The 13,923-nt window shown below is 31.6% G+C and overlaps 1 protein-coding gene across 3 annotated transcripts in view; it reads right to left on the reverse strand.

The window, feature by feature from the left end:
* The window catches only part of Pde9 (phosphodiesterase 9), a 268,013-nt gene that overhangs the window by 140,050 nt on the left and 114,040 nt on the right, over positions 1–13,923 (reverse strand). For all 3 annotated transcript variants that reach the window (XM_085484695.1, XM_085484696.1, XM_085484694.1), the window contains one exon: positions 7,204–7,403. The gene's annotated coding sequence lies outside the window, so the exon portion shown is untranslated. The remainder of the gene's footprint in view (positions 1–7,203; positions 7,404–13,923) is intronic.

The following is a 13,923-nucleotide window of genomic DNA, read 5'->3' on the forward strand; positions in this document are numbered from 1 at the left end:
TATACATAAGTATAATGAACAAGAATAAAACGATTGGGATAGGTATAGTAATATTCCAAGAAATATCGAAGAAATTCGCGCCAAGTTTTAATTCAGCGCTTTAGTATCTCATTACCTGAGAAATCTCACGAATCGCTAAACATCGGTAAACACCGTTCCATATTTAATTAAATGCACCCTTTCACGTTTATTAAAATCGTGTGTATCTTTTCCACCTGCAGCAAGAGAGAAAGCCGTATTAAAAACTTTTCAAAAACGCATTTGAAAGAACTTTCGACCAAAAGGGGCGCAAGAGCTCGACTATTTAAAATTCAATTTAATTAAAATTTGTTTTACGTTCGCGAGACTCAAATACTGCGAGGGCATCGCGCAGTTTCAATGAACGAAATTATGTCACATATGTATATATATATATGTGTGTGTACGTCGACCGCGAAATCGGCGTCGAGTAATCGATTCGACACAAAACGTCGACAAGCGAGATTCTCCGATTTCTTTCGCTGACTCTGCCGTAATCGAATACTTATATTTGCTTGTAAACGGTATATGCGCTTTTCATTCGCACCTATATTTACCTCAACGAAATAACACGAACTTGCCTTGACGCGATTGCTTGACGTCGCACTTAGCGTAAATTTAGCGCGCTATATTTCATTGCCACGCACAATCAAAGACGATCTAAAAATAAATCGATCGGACAAAGCAATTAAGCGATGTCACATCAAAACAAACGACGCTTCGACAGCTTAAATCGTGTTGAAATTATGCTCAAAAATTTTAGACGCTGATTGAATAAATTTAGAAAGAGAGAAAGAGGGAGATAATTTACCCTGAAAATCAGGATAATCGTGGGACAAAGAATTTTATAAGAGTTTCTTCGATTAAATATATTTACCACAATAAAAAAATATTAATATCTATCACAATAAGATTTGAAATATGTTCGATTAATTTTACTATATACATACATACACAGTGATGATTTTTAGGGTAAATTCTAAAAAAAATTGTGTCCATGTGATTCCATAATATATCTTTATAAAAACTTTATAAATGAGATATATGTACTCTAAGTTATATAATCCTTTTATCTTGAAAGTTTGTAATATTACTGAGCAATAAACGCGAAATTATTGTTGCTACGTTGTCATAATAGTTCTTTTACGATGCCACAAAAAATGCAATCTAAAGTTTTACGTCCTATTAGTAATTTCTTTTTTTTTGTAGATATATAAATCATATATATATGTATATATAACTGCTTCAAATATGTATATTTTTCTCTAAACTTATTAGCGAAATGTCTAATGATAAAAGTGTTAAAAAAATGAAAAATTTTGTTAATTTTTTAGCAACTTACACATTATATATTTATATTTATATAAATATAAAACTGATATAAATATAACAAATAATAATAATTTAATAAATATATATATATATATATATATATACATATATATGTATATTAAAGGGATCCTAAACGTCCTTGGAAAGTCTGTTTTTTTTCCTATTTTTATCGACAAAATGTGAGATTACATAAATTATGAATTCAAGAATTCTGTAACCTAGATATATATGAGACTATACAGATTGATAAATATTTTTCCTGCACAAATTAAAGTATTAATATTAACAAAAGGTGAAGCGCTCTAATTTCACGTAAAAAACAATCCGTACAGCCAATAAATAGATTTAGTTTATCTAATCTCACATTTTGTCGATAAAACAGGAAAAAACAATAGTTTTCTCAAGGACGCTTAGAATCTCCTTAGATATAAAACTCACATTTATATATTAAATATGAGAACTGAAAATTGAATAACAATATGTATAAAACCGAAATGATTGATTTCATTTGTTTCCCATTCCATGAAAAAATCAATTCCGCGACAGAGTAAATGTAGCAAGCAAAGTATAAAATCTCATAGGTTTCCAGGAGATTGCGATTGTCCAATTTACTTGCATCAATCGGATAAAATGGATACGATAAAGCAACCAATGTAATATATATATATACAAAACTTTATGTATTATACCTTAGAAACTAAACCGCGAAGCCGAAGCAGTGAAGCCACAGAAAACCATCATAGCGAACTCTCTGAAGGGGATCGGTATTGTGTGTGCATTAGTGTGCACATATGTGTATATACAATATAAGACGAGCAATGGCAAAGTTCAGAACAGACCCAAGTTCGAGAAGATGCAAAGTACGCTTTCTCTTCTTCGCCCTCTATTGACGCTCGATTATATCGTAAAAGGAAAGAAAGGAAGAGGTCTTACCTTAAGCTCCTATCCTAACTCGGGAAAAAAAAGGAAAGAAGAACCACAGGTTGCCGCATGACAAACTACTTGACGAATTTGGTAACGACTTTTCTTCAAGTTTTTAAATTTGGGTTTTATAGCACTCAATTCGTCATTTTCATGAAATTATTCGGTTAATATTTCAAGTAAACCCTGCTTTGATGAAAATTTTATGTCAAGCTTGATTAAAGGTACTTGGCACAAAAAATTGATCAATGCGGTAGATACTGTTTAATCTTTTTCTTTTTATTTAAGAGACAATATCGCTTAATATTTTAGTCTTCTAAATATTAACCTCTCGCCCTTAGATTCCTAATGAAATACTTTTTAAAAATTAATTAAACTTGTGAATATTTATTATATGTATATTAATTAAATTCAAGGCAGGTTCATGTGTGTATAACTCTCTAAAAATGGGAAGGAAAGGAGGAAAAAAAAACTAAAGTTCAGTTTTTACCGAGGAAAAATCCGCGGAAAGTTAAGAAGCTTTTAGTAACGTTAAAGAAATATTGTATTTCCTCGAACGCGCTCTTATGATAATATCAAAATAAATTGCAGAAGTTAGTTGAATTTCTAACAGAGAGCCGTATAATGAATAATAGAAGGTAACATGGCGCCAAAGTGGGACGTCGTCACGAATGTAACAAAAGGAACGCCAGTAATGAATCGGCAGATTGTCAGTAAAGGATCTCCCGGAAGCCTCTCCTTCCCATTCGAACGCGTTTAATGAGGATTGAATTCATTACCTGACAGCGCTGCTAGGTATCAATTAACGAAAGAAAAGCTCTGCAGGCCATTTTTGAAAGGCCAGGCTGCCTAGAAAATCATCTCTCGTTGTACTTCAGCGGAAAATTTCAAACGCGCCAAGTGTCAGAAGCTGTTTCTTTTCATTAACATTGGAAAAGTACGCTTTTTAATTGTTTGCGAACATCGTTGACATTAAATGTCGCACGTTTCAAAAATAATGATGTGAAAGTGATACAGATTTTATATATCCGCGACTATTTGGGGAAGCAACGATATTCCCTCAGCAGCGGTAAATTTGGCAGCGATATGCCATAAATATTATAACACGATTAGAGGGAGACTTGATTACTTGGACTAGATTATTTATCGATTAATGCATTCTATTGCGGATGTAAAATACGACGACGTCTTGAGGAAACAGATATCGGAGCAGACTGTCGAGTCATCGGGATGAAATAAAAAAAAAAAAAAAAAAAAAAGCAATAAAGTTTACCGTCTCCACGCAAAAAGACACATTGATCTCTCCACAACAATTCATTAATTATAAATAATTAGGCTAATTATATATAATTTGTCATGAGTTATTATACGAGCGCGTCTCGCGTTTATATATTAGTGACATAATGCATTATACGTCGATTTTCATTCGCGTAAACAAATTCCAATATGTTTCAGCGATAATTAGTAACAAATGCGGCCAGCAGCAGTTATTTTAATACACGCCAGATACAAAATAGTATCTAAATATATTTATAAAATAGGTCGCCGCGTTTATTAGCGTCAGCAAAAGACTAGAAAGGTCACATTTTATTAGAAAAGAGATGGGTGTGTGCAAGTAAAGTGCATATCACAATGACAATATATCTTTTCAGTCGCAACTTCTTTGACAAATTTGGAGAAATTTTTTCGCACATTTGCGCATATTACCTCTTTTTCCAATTTTTAATATATTTTTGTGTAGTTCAGCTTCTAAGAGAATTGCAAGTTTGCTAAAGTTCATTTAAAATTAATTAAAGAAATGTTTTCTAATTTTTTTTTTCATTTTGTTCTCCAAAGCTTAATTCGTTAAAAGCTCTTACATATTTTTTGATAGTTATTTGAAAATTAAAAGAAATATATTTATATTATTTAAAAAATCGATTCCACATAACCAAAAAAAATGTTGCAAAATTGTGCAACAAAATATATCTGATGATTTGAGACAACTTGCATAATAAGTAATAATTTATTAATTGCGTTAATCTATATAAAGTATTCAATTAATTTCGCGCGAATTAAAATTAAATATTCTAAATATATATCTCTCTCATTATAAGGGCAATAAAATATTTGCATATTATTTTCACAAATTTGTGTTCTTATTTTATTTACTTATTTTGCATGTTTACGAAGGTTTCATGCTACGATTTTTCGTTTATTTTATTTATGCTTTTTATTAAATTATGTTTTTGTAAACTGACATTAAATAAATAAAAAAACAATAATTACTTGTGAAATAAATATAAATCTATTTTCTTACTTTTCTACCTGTAGTTATTTTTCTTATAATATTTGAAATAATCACAAACACGCAATGCAAGTGCTGAAAATTTTTAATATTATGTTTCATAAAAATATCTGATATTTCCTTTAAAATTCTTATATCAATAATTTTTTATTATTGCATTTTAAATAAATATTTCCTTTAAATTTTGTATATATCATATATATTCCAATATTTTTAACAATAAAATTTAATAAAACCTACCTTTTTAACATCTTCTTTACATATTAAATATTACATATAATTTCGTCAAAAGACAAATAAAATTTATTCATGAATCAGTATCATAGATCAATTAAAGTTGACTTAATAAAGAAACCGCAAAATTAATATATATATATATATATATATATAAAGAAGCTATAACGTCTATCATTTCCTGCTGTTTTAATTTCTCGAGTAAAATGCATCTAATTTTATTTGCCAAAAATAGAGTTACTCGATATTATGAAACATCCCCCGGGCGATATTGGGACGATAAAAGGATCCACGCGCAGAGATTGGTCGGATAAACCTATTTCGCGGAACAACCCCGTTGTCTCAATTTATCCGTCATTCATAACCGATCCTTTTCTCCTCGCCATTGATCACGGCGCCGCGTCGCAATGCAATTATCCCGTCGTCACATTTTTTTTTCGCGGCGTCCTTCCAACAGCCCGACAAGGACCCCCGTCGTTCCTTGACATACGAGGGTGCGCGAAGCATTTTCCGCCGGGTGGAAACTATTTTTAGATCGCCCGGTGAGAGCTCTCCATTTGGCTCGACAGCACTTCCACCGCGGAAAGAGCGAGACAGAGAGAGAGAGAGCTAAAGGGATGAAGTGGTAAGTAACCGGAATGTAAGGGCACGCGCCATCCCGTATAAATCCCGCGAGTGCAATCCTATAGAGGTGGAGTCCAGTCCATTATGGGGTGGAAGAAGCCGTGAACTCTCGGGATCAAACCGGGGGATCTAAGGAATAACACTTTCGGAGGACGAAAACACGTGGATCAATCGTATAACGAGGGCTGACAAATCGGAGTAAAAGAATGATTACTGGTGTTTGCCGCATCGTCTGTCAGCTGAAAATTATCTCCCAAATTTCTGTTAACTTTAACAGATATGATCCATTAATTCATTTAACGGATCGTCATTTTACATGATATTTTTTGTAACGATTAATTGTATTAAGTAATTATATTAAATCTTAGCTGTAATTTATTTTATCATTAGAATTCTTACAATTGACAATATAATTTCTATTTTATCTTTACATCATACTCTTTTTTCTTTTTTAATATATATTTTTCTCCGCTTTACATTTATTCTCGAATATCAAAAATTTCATAATTATTAGGACCGTGTAAATTCAAAAATTAATAGGAAAAAATAATTTTTATTTAAAAATAAAAATCAAAAATTGGTAAAATAAGAATTCAACATCTAAAAAATTTCCTCGTTTGTTTAGTTAGCCCATATCTATCGCATATAAATTATTATTGAAACACAGTTAATACTATAGCTGTGCAAAAATTTTTTTATATTTTTTTTTTATATTAATTTATACACATCGCGGATTAATTTACTTTTGATTTATATTATAGAGGTACATTTTTAAATAATATACAATTTTCATTATATCTGATGCTCTCTTTTAGTTCCTCGAGTTTTTAAATATCATGTTTTCTTATTCACTTTACTTATATAAATAAATGTATTGATTAATTTTTAACATAATATGGCAGAATTATATTTTCTTACAAATAATTTGTAAGATAAATATAATTTAACAAGATATGAAAAATTGCTGTTTTATTTTTTTTTTTCTTATTGTACTTGAATACTTTATTTTATTAAAAATGAAAAATATTTAAACACAAGCAGGGAAAGAGGTGATCCTGCAACCCCTCCTCAAAGAAATTCTAATCTAATCAAAATTTAATTTTAATTTAAAATCAAAAATTGATTTTGAATAAAATTGTTTTGTTCGGAGTAAAAATGCAGGGAAAAAAGCAGAATTCCCCTCGTTCGCCCACATATATATTTTACAATAAAGTAAAATTATTAAAATATATGAAAATATATGGAACTTTTCAAAAAAAGTTTGAATTAAATAAATTCAATATACTTGCATATTTACATCTCCAAGTAGATGTTTAATAATAAATAATTTAATGATAAATGTTTAAAACTGAAAATAATTGAAAATATAATCTTGAAAACATATGTCGAGATTAAAATCGAATTACTGTAAATCTTCTTTTCTAAAAATTTTATTTTCACAATATTTCAAAGTCGCATATTTCAGAAACAAAAAGAGAACGCAAAAACTCAAACGTATATTATTTAGAAATGCACTCTATACAATGTATCAATCGGAAAGTAATCTGTGATAATGTAAGTTAAAACGTCAACATTTGTTTTCCCTCCTCTTATCGCAGAAATATAAAACTATTTGAAATTGAAAAGAGAGACGAGTCTTATCAATGAAAAATATCGCAATATTGTCACGCGATTTTTCGCGCTTTATTATCACTTCAAATACTTACGTTGCATATAATTTTTCGATAGAAAATCTACGAAGAAGCTGATAACGATGGTAAATATGCTGAGAGAGGAAAAAACCTTACCTTACGTTTATTTCCGCCTTTTAGTTTTTCGGTTTCTCTCGCCTTCGAAAACTTCGTTTTCTCTCCTCTTCTCCACGAAGAAACTTTCGAGGTCGTGGTAATCCTTACGCGAATCCAAGCACGATAAAACTCAGTTTGAGCTACGAAATGTGTATTTTCTCACGAAACCGAAGACCATGACTTTTGAACGATGTAACGATCTAGAACAGAAACCAATAACGAGAACAGATTAGATTAGATTATGAAGCACTGCAAAAACGTGTTATACATCTACAATATATAATAGTTGAAGAGGAAAAAATGCGTACATATGTAAGTTTCGATAACGCGAAGTTGCAGTCGAGTAGATTTGTGATTTATCGATTAGCTCTCAGATTCGTCCCTAAAAAATTTTTAACTCACATTGTATAAAAAATGCAAGAAAAGGACTTTTAAATTGATTACACAGCTGAAAGATTTCTGTTAATTTAATATAATATGGATACAAATATTTTAACACGAAATAAATGCGAAACTTCAAATAATTTGAAATAAATTTTGTGTAAAATTAAATAACATAATTTTAATGTAAAAACTAACAAAAAATATGTTAATTTTTAATTTTATCATCCCCATTTATATCAGAAAATAAAAAATCTTCTATCTTATAATATATTTATATTTATATTAATTTATATTATAAAATAGAAAATCAACATGTTTTTTGTAAATTTTAACGGAAAAATCTTGTCACTAATAAAGCAGAACATATTTATTGTGTAAAATTAAAAATAGATGCACATTTATGTTATTTTTATATTTTTTTTTCTTTTAATAATTTAACATTCAAGTTTAATTAACAGAACAGTAATATGTTAAATTAACACATGAATGCGTTAAATATTTAACACAAAAATTTTAACAAGCTTTTCTACTGTGTACGATTCAACAAAAATATTTAAATCTCGCTATACATGTATAATACATACTCTAAAATGTACAGCTTATACGTAGTTCGATTATAACTATGATATCTTCTATTACTAGATCTATCTATTCCAAGAATAGATAGATGAACAAATATATACCACACATACATAAAATACAGATAGATATTTCAAAGTGAATAAACTTCCCTGGAAAGCCAAGGTCTCCATAAAACATTTAACAATTTAAACCGCAACCTTTATACATCTGCGGAATATGTAAAACTTTTCAAGTAACATTATTTAACACAAATATTGAAGAAACTCAAGTTAAACAAAAATGCAAGATTGAAGCACAGGCTATATCAAATTGGCTTTAAGGTAGTTCTATCGTTTTTCACAATTCTTACGAATTTTTAGAAATTTTAATATGTTGTAGACGAAGTTAATATCTATCGATTACGAAATTTTGAAGTCGATTCACCGTTTAGTTTAACAGTTATTTACAATTAAAAATAGCATTTTTTCTATACACCACGTGAAAGGATGGCATTTTCATCACATTTTAATATATAACAATAGAACGGATCTTACGATTTTAATAAAAAAAACCAGTGGGATATACAATATGAGTGTGGGATTATTTAAAAAAAAAAAAAATAATAAATTTTTTCCACCGTTTAGTTTCAAAGATATTACTTTTTAAAGAAATGAATTTTTTTCCAAACGGAACGTGGAGAGAAATTGCGATGATAATGTGTATTCATACATGAGCTGTTTTTATATGAAGAGGTTCAGACTGTACAGACTCAACTAAAATTGTTGCTACGGTAACATTGTATAAACGATGAATTTCCTTATCGATTAGAGGCAAAACTTTTAGAATGAAGCGAGACACGCTTAATGCACGTAAGAGGGACTAATGCGCACAGATTTGTAGAACGTCGTCACGTATAGCGTCTTCCGCATTCGAGTGCGCGACGAAACAAGTTAATTAAGAGGGACCACCCGCGGTAGCCTGCTCGGTTCTCTTTCTTCGACGAGATGGGAAACGTGCCAAGTCCGGCACTCTCGAGGGTCGCGATTTGCCGCCCGCAAGTGACTTCAAAGTCGACACCGACTTCTCCTTCTCTTTCCGTCGTAGGAAAGTTAAGAATAATATCTTGGCTCCGGTCGATTAATTCGAAAGATAAATGAGAAGAGAAAAAACAATTTGACATTTATTAGATATTTCAAATGAGAGAGAATTTTACAAAATTGTAAAAAAGATTTTTTTTCTGAAAATATTCTATTTTAAATATAATAAAATATATACGATTTTGTTATATTTATAATTATTAATATTTATAATTAATATTAATTTTTAATATTTAATTATTAATTATAATATTAATTATTAATATTTATAATTAATTCGAAAGATAAATGAGAAGAGAAAAAACAATTCGGTATTTATTAGATATTTCAAATGAGAGAGAATTTTACAAAATTGTAAAAAAGATTTCTTTTCTTAAAATATTCTATTTTAAATATAATAAAATATATACGATTTTGTTATATTTATAATTAATATATAATTATAAATGTTGTAAGGAAAAAACTTAAAATATTTATTATCATATTATAATAATTAATATTTATAATTATATATTAATTACATAGTATATATAAATATTTTTACACGGAGATAATTTAAAAATGAAAATTATGATAATCGTAGAACAATATGATATCGGAAGAATTTTAAAAGAATTTCTTCGATTGTAATATTTACACCACAATAAAGAATATTAATAATATATGTAGTAAATTTTACTATGTACATAGTAAAATTAATTAAAAATATTTTATATCTTATTGTAGTAGATATTAATATTTTTATTGCGGTAAATATTAATCAGAGGAAAATTCTATGAAAAAAATATAATTATTATATTATTAAATATTTTTATATCTATAATATATAATTTTTATTAATTTTCCTACAATTATTTTATATTATCCTGTACTTTCTTATTTTGTCCTTACCTCCTGCTCTATAGAATTATTTCTTCTATACACGTTTACGAAAGCGTCAATGCAATTTCAAGCTTGGCCTGAACTTCACGCAAGATAATCTCCCTCGCGCTAACTTCGTCTAAAACTGTCCAATTACATAACAGAAGGATTCCGGCGAATCGACACGACGACGACGTCGGCATCTCCGGCGCTATTTATTACCAGTATCCGCGATAGAATTTAACGACGTATTTTACGAGGTCGTAAAGCGGAACGATTAAGACCGCCATGGATCGCCATCGATATACCACCGTGTAAAATCTCGTCGTAAAATCGCGTAAAAAAAACCAAATTAAACGCGGAGCTCGCAACACCTGTCGCGAATTGTTCGGCTACTCCAGATATAAATCGGAAATCGCTTTTTCGCGCGATAAAGCACTTTAAGAGAAGAAGATCATCGCCTTCGCTTCCAGAATCTTTGGCGTTAAAAGCCCCTTGGAAAATCGGCTCTTTCTCTTTCTCTCGGCGCTAAAACACGTCGATCCGTCGTTCAATAACTAGACCGATAACTTCCGCGACGGAGCGATGACTGCGAAACTGGGTTCTCATTATACCCTAGAGACTAGATTAGCGCGGCCGAAGTTCATTAAGTTTGCGGAGCAACTATACCGCGTCAGGGGGATCCGGGACGATAAATATTTACGTGCCCAAGGAGAAATGTGGGTTACCTTTGCATATCGCGCGCCCGCGGAAAGGACAGATTGGGAGCCGTCCGTCGCGTCGCGAATACTCTATGGATCGAGAACGACCAGCAGAAAATGTTATACAGGGTAGTCGGACGATAAGAGTCCCTCTACTTCCTTCGCAGAGTTATACGTATTTAGTTGTCCGCGCTCTAAGGCCTGGTCTACAATAGAGTCGTAAGTCGTAAAAAATTGACAAGTCACAATTATTTAAAAAATAATCGTAAGAGATTGACACATCACATTTCAAAAATAATCAACTGTGATTGGTCAATTTCTTATGAATTACGACCAGGACTAAGGCCCGTTCTACAGTTGTCGTATGTCGCAATCGGACGTCGGAACGTAAGCGATTGTCCAATGAGAAAATTTTGTTTTCGAAAATAGTATATTGTGTATCAAGTGCGGAAAGTTGACAATTGTTCACTCGTGTGAGGTGGTCGCACTCCATTGACCAATTGTCAATCCGCACGTGATACACATACTATTTTGTATTACAAGTGCAGGCAAAGTGACTTTGTGCGCGTTTTCTGTGCGCAAAGTGGCCGATCGCACGCCACCATCTTGCGGCGGCACGGTGCGGGAATAGCCGTGTTCAAAGTCATTGCCCACGGCTGAAGCCGTGGACAATGACTTTAAACGCGGCTCAGCCGTAGGCAATGGCTTTGAATAAGCGGCTTATTCACTCACCGCGTCACCGCTAGATGACGGCGTGGGAAATCGGCCGCTTTCCGCACAGAAAACACGCACACAAAGTGCCACTTTGCCTGCACGTGTAATACAAAGAAATTTTCACATTGGACCATCGCTTACATTCCGACATCCGACTGCGACATACGACGTATTATAGAACGAGCCTTATCGCGCCTCGTTCTCCCGTTAAGTCGTGTCGTACGAAAGTACCAGACCATTACGAGACCATTAATCGATTGTGTAAACGGTCGTTACTCCCTTAAGCGCGGCTTTTCTCTTACGTAAATATCTCCTTGTCGCCCGCGAACCAACTCTTTTCGTCAAAAATAATTATCCCTTTATTATTTCTCTCATCTCCATATTTGTGCATATACGATAAATTCGAAAATTCAATGTAAGACATATTGTTAAATCAATACGACGGAGTGTCCACACTCGAATCTTTTTAAAAAATTCTGTGGAAATTCCCTGATCTTTATTCAGGTATTTTTATTTAAAATTCCAGGTAAAATAAGAAAATTCATATAGATGCGGTTTTTTAAAATAAGTTTCTTTCTTGTTTGCGCTTTCTAATGCAAAGTTAAGAATGCAATTTTTTGCATTTAATAATTTATTAATTGTAAAATTAATTTGGATAATAACAAAGTGCGATAAGTCACAATATCTAAACGCTAAAAATATGCAAAAATATAAAATATAAAACAAAAAATAATTTATTATAAACGTCTCAAGAAATGTACTAAATTATCTAAATTAATTATTATTTATTCATTTATTAAATTATTTATTTTATAATTTATTTCAATATTACCTATTAAAAAAATTAATAATTTTCCATGAAATTTACGTAAGATCTTCATACTAAAAATAAATGGTAAAAAATCACATTTAATAAAAACTTGCAAAAATTGCAAAGATATATTATTCCTAAATAAGAGTAAAATTATCAGAGGAGTTTTTTTTTAAATCCTCTGAATTTTAATCAAATTTTATAAGAACATCCTGATTTTTCAAAGAGGCAGGACAAAATGCTCTGAGAATATCAGGTTTTCAAAGTTTTTCGGAAAAAATACATCCTAATATTTCATACAAAGTATCTCCATAAAGAAATCTATTTCTCATAAGATTAATTCCACGTTTCGAAAGATAAAGGTGTTCGAAATTCAATGCATTCATTATTATCAAATCAATATAAGATATATGAACTCCAAGAAATGATTGATGACGACATAATTATTAATCACGTACTTATCTCCCGCAAAGTGATATCTCTTGGAAATCATTACAAATGTAAAATCGCCAATTGATCCAAAGGAGAAAATATCAGGAAAAATTCTTATAGGGAACAAACTAACGAACGGTATAAAAAAACTACATATTTCTGTGATAACTCTCTTTTTTCCTTTCCTCTCCTCTCCATGTAAAAAATTGTTAGGGTAACCTTAAAAAATGTCGGGCCCTTTAAGAGCTTAAACGTGGGATCCCTATAAGGGATTTCCACATTACTGCCAGATGAAGTTCTAGTAAGGTGATATCAGGTTTAAGTAGCTAATTTAATGTATGGTCTGAATAAGGAAACCAATAAAGATCCTAATCCAATAAGGGAAACCCATAAGGCAACCTAATGTGGAAGCCCAATAAGAACCCTTTAAGGTCGGTCACGCTTTTCCATCGACGGCCCTTAAAGGTTAAGTAATCAGGGCCTTGATAGAGCCTGATTACTAAATCTTTAAGGGACCTTGATGGAAAAGCGTGACCAACCTTAAATGTTCTTATTGGGCTTCCACATTAGAACCCTAACAAAGTTAGGAAAAATTAACAGAGACATTGGGTTTGTTCTTTATTGCTGCACTGGTGAACTAGTGTACACATTGGTGCAGTAAGTTAGAGTAAAACAAAATATATCTATCTCAGTTTAACTTGTTGCACTAATTCACCAGTGCAGCAATAAAGAACAAACCCCTTATCAAAACCTTAACACAATTTCCACATGAGTCCCGATATTTATTCAAACGCTTATACACAATTTTCCGATTGAACGCGACAAGCTAGTTTTGCAAAAACCATCCCTTCCACCCCAAAGTTCCCCGAGAAACGCTTATGAGGCGAACTCGTGGCACGTACATATAACCCGGATTCGCATTTGAGAATAAAGGCTCGCGCGCCCCGGGAGATTCCGAGAATTCCTAGAATCTCCGCGCGATTCCTTCGCCATTATATAACGTCTGTATCCTCTCTCTCAAGTCTCTCTCTCTCTCTCTCTCTCTCTCTCTCTCTCTCGTCCTCGGAATGTCTCGATATCGGGGCAAATTAGAGAGATATAGGATTAAGTGCTACACACGAAATATTTCGCGCATACGTATGTATGTACGTTATAATGT

This window comes from Nylanderia fulva, unplaced genomic scaffold (genome assembly GCF_048542155.1).
Source record: "Nylanderia fulva isolate GAGA-0341 unplaced genomic scaffold, ASM4854215v1 Scaffold31, whole genome shotgun sequence".
NCBI classification, from domain to species: domain Eukaryota; kingdom Metazoa; phylum Arthropoda; class Insecta; order Hymenoptera; family Formicidae; genus Nylanderia; species Nylanderia fulva.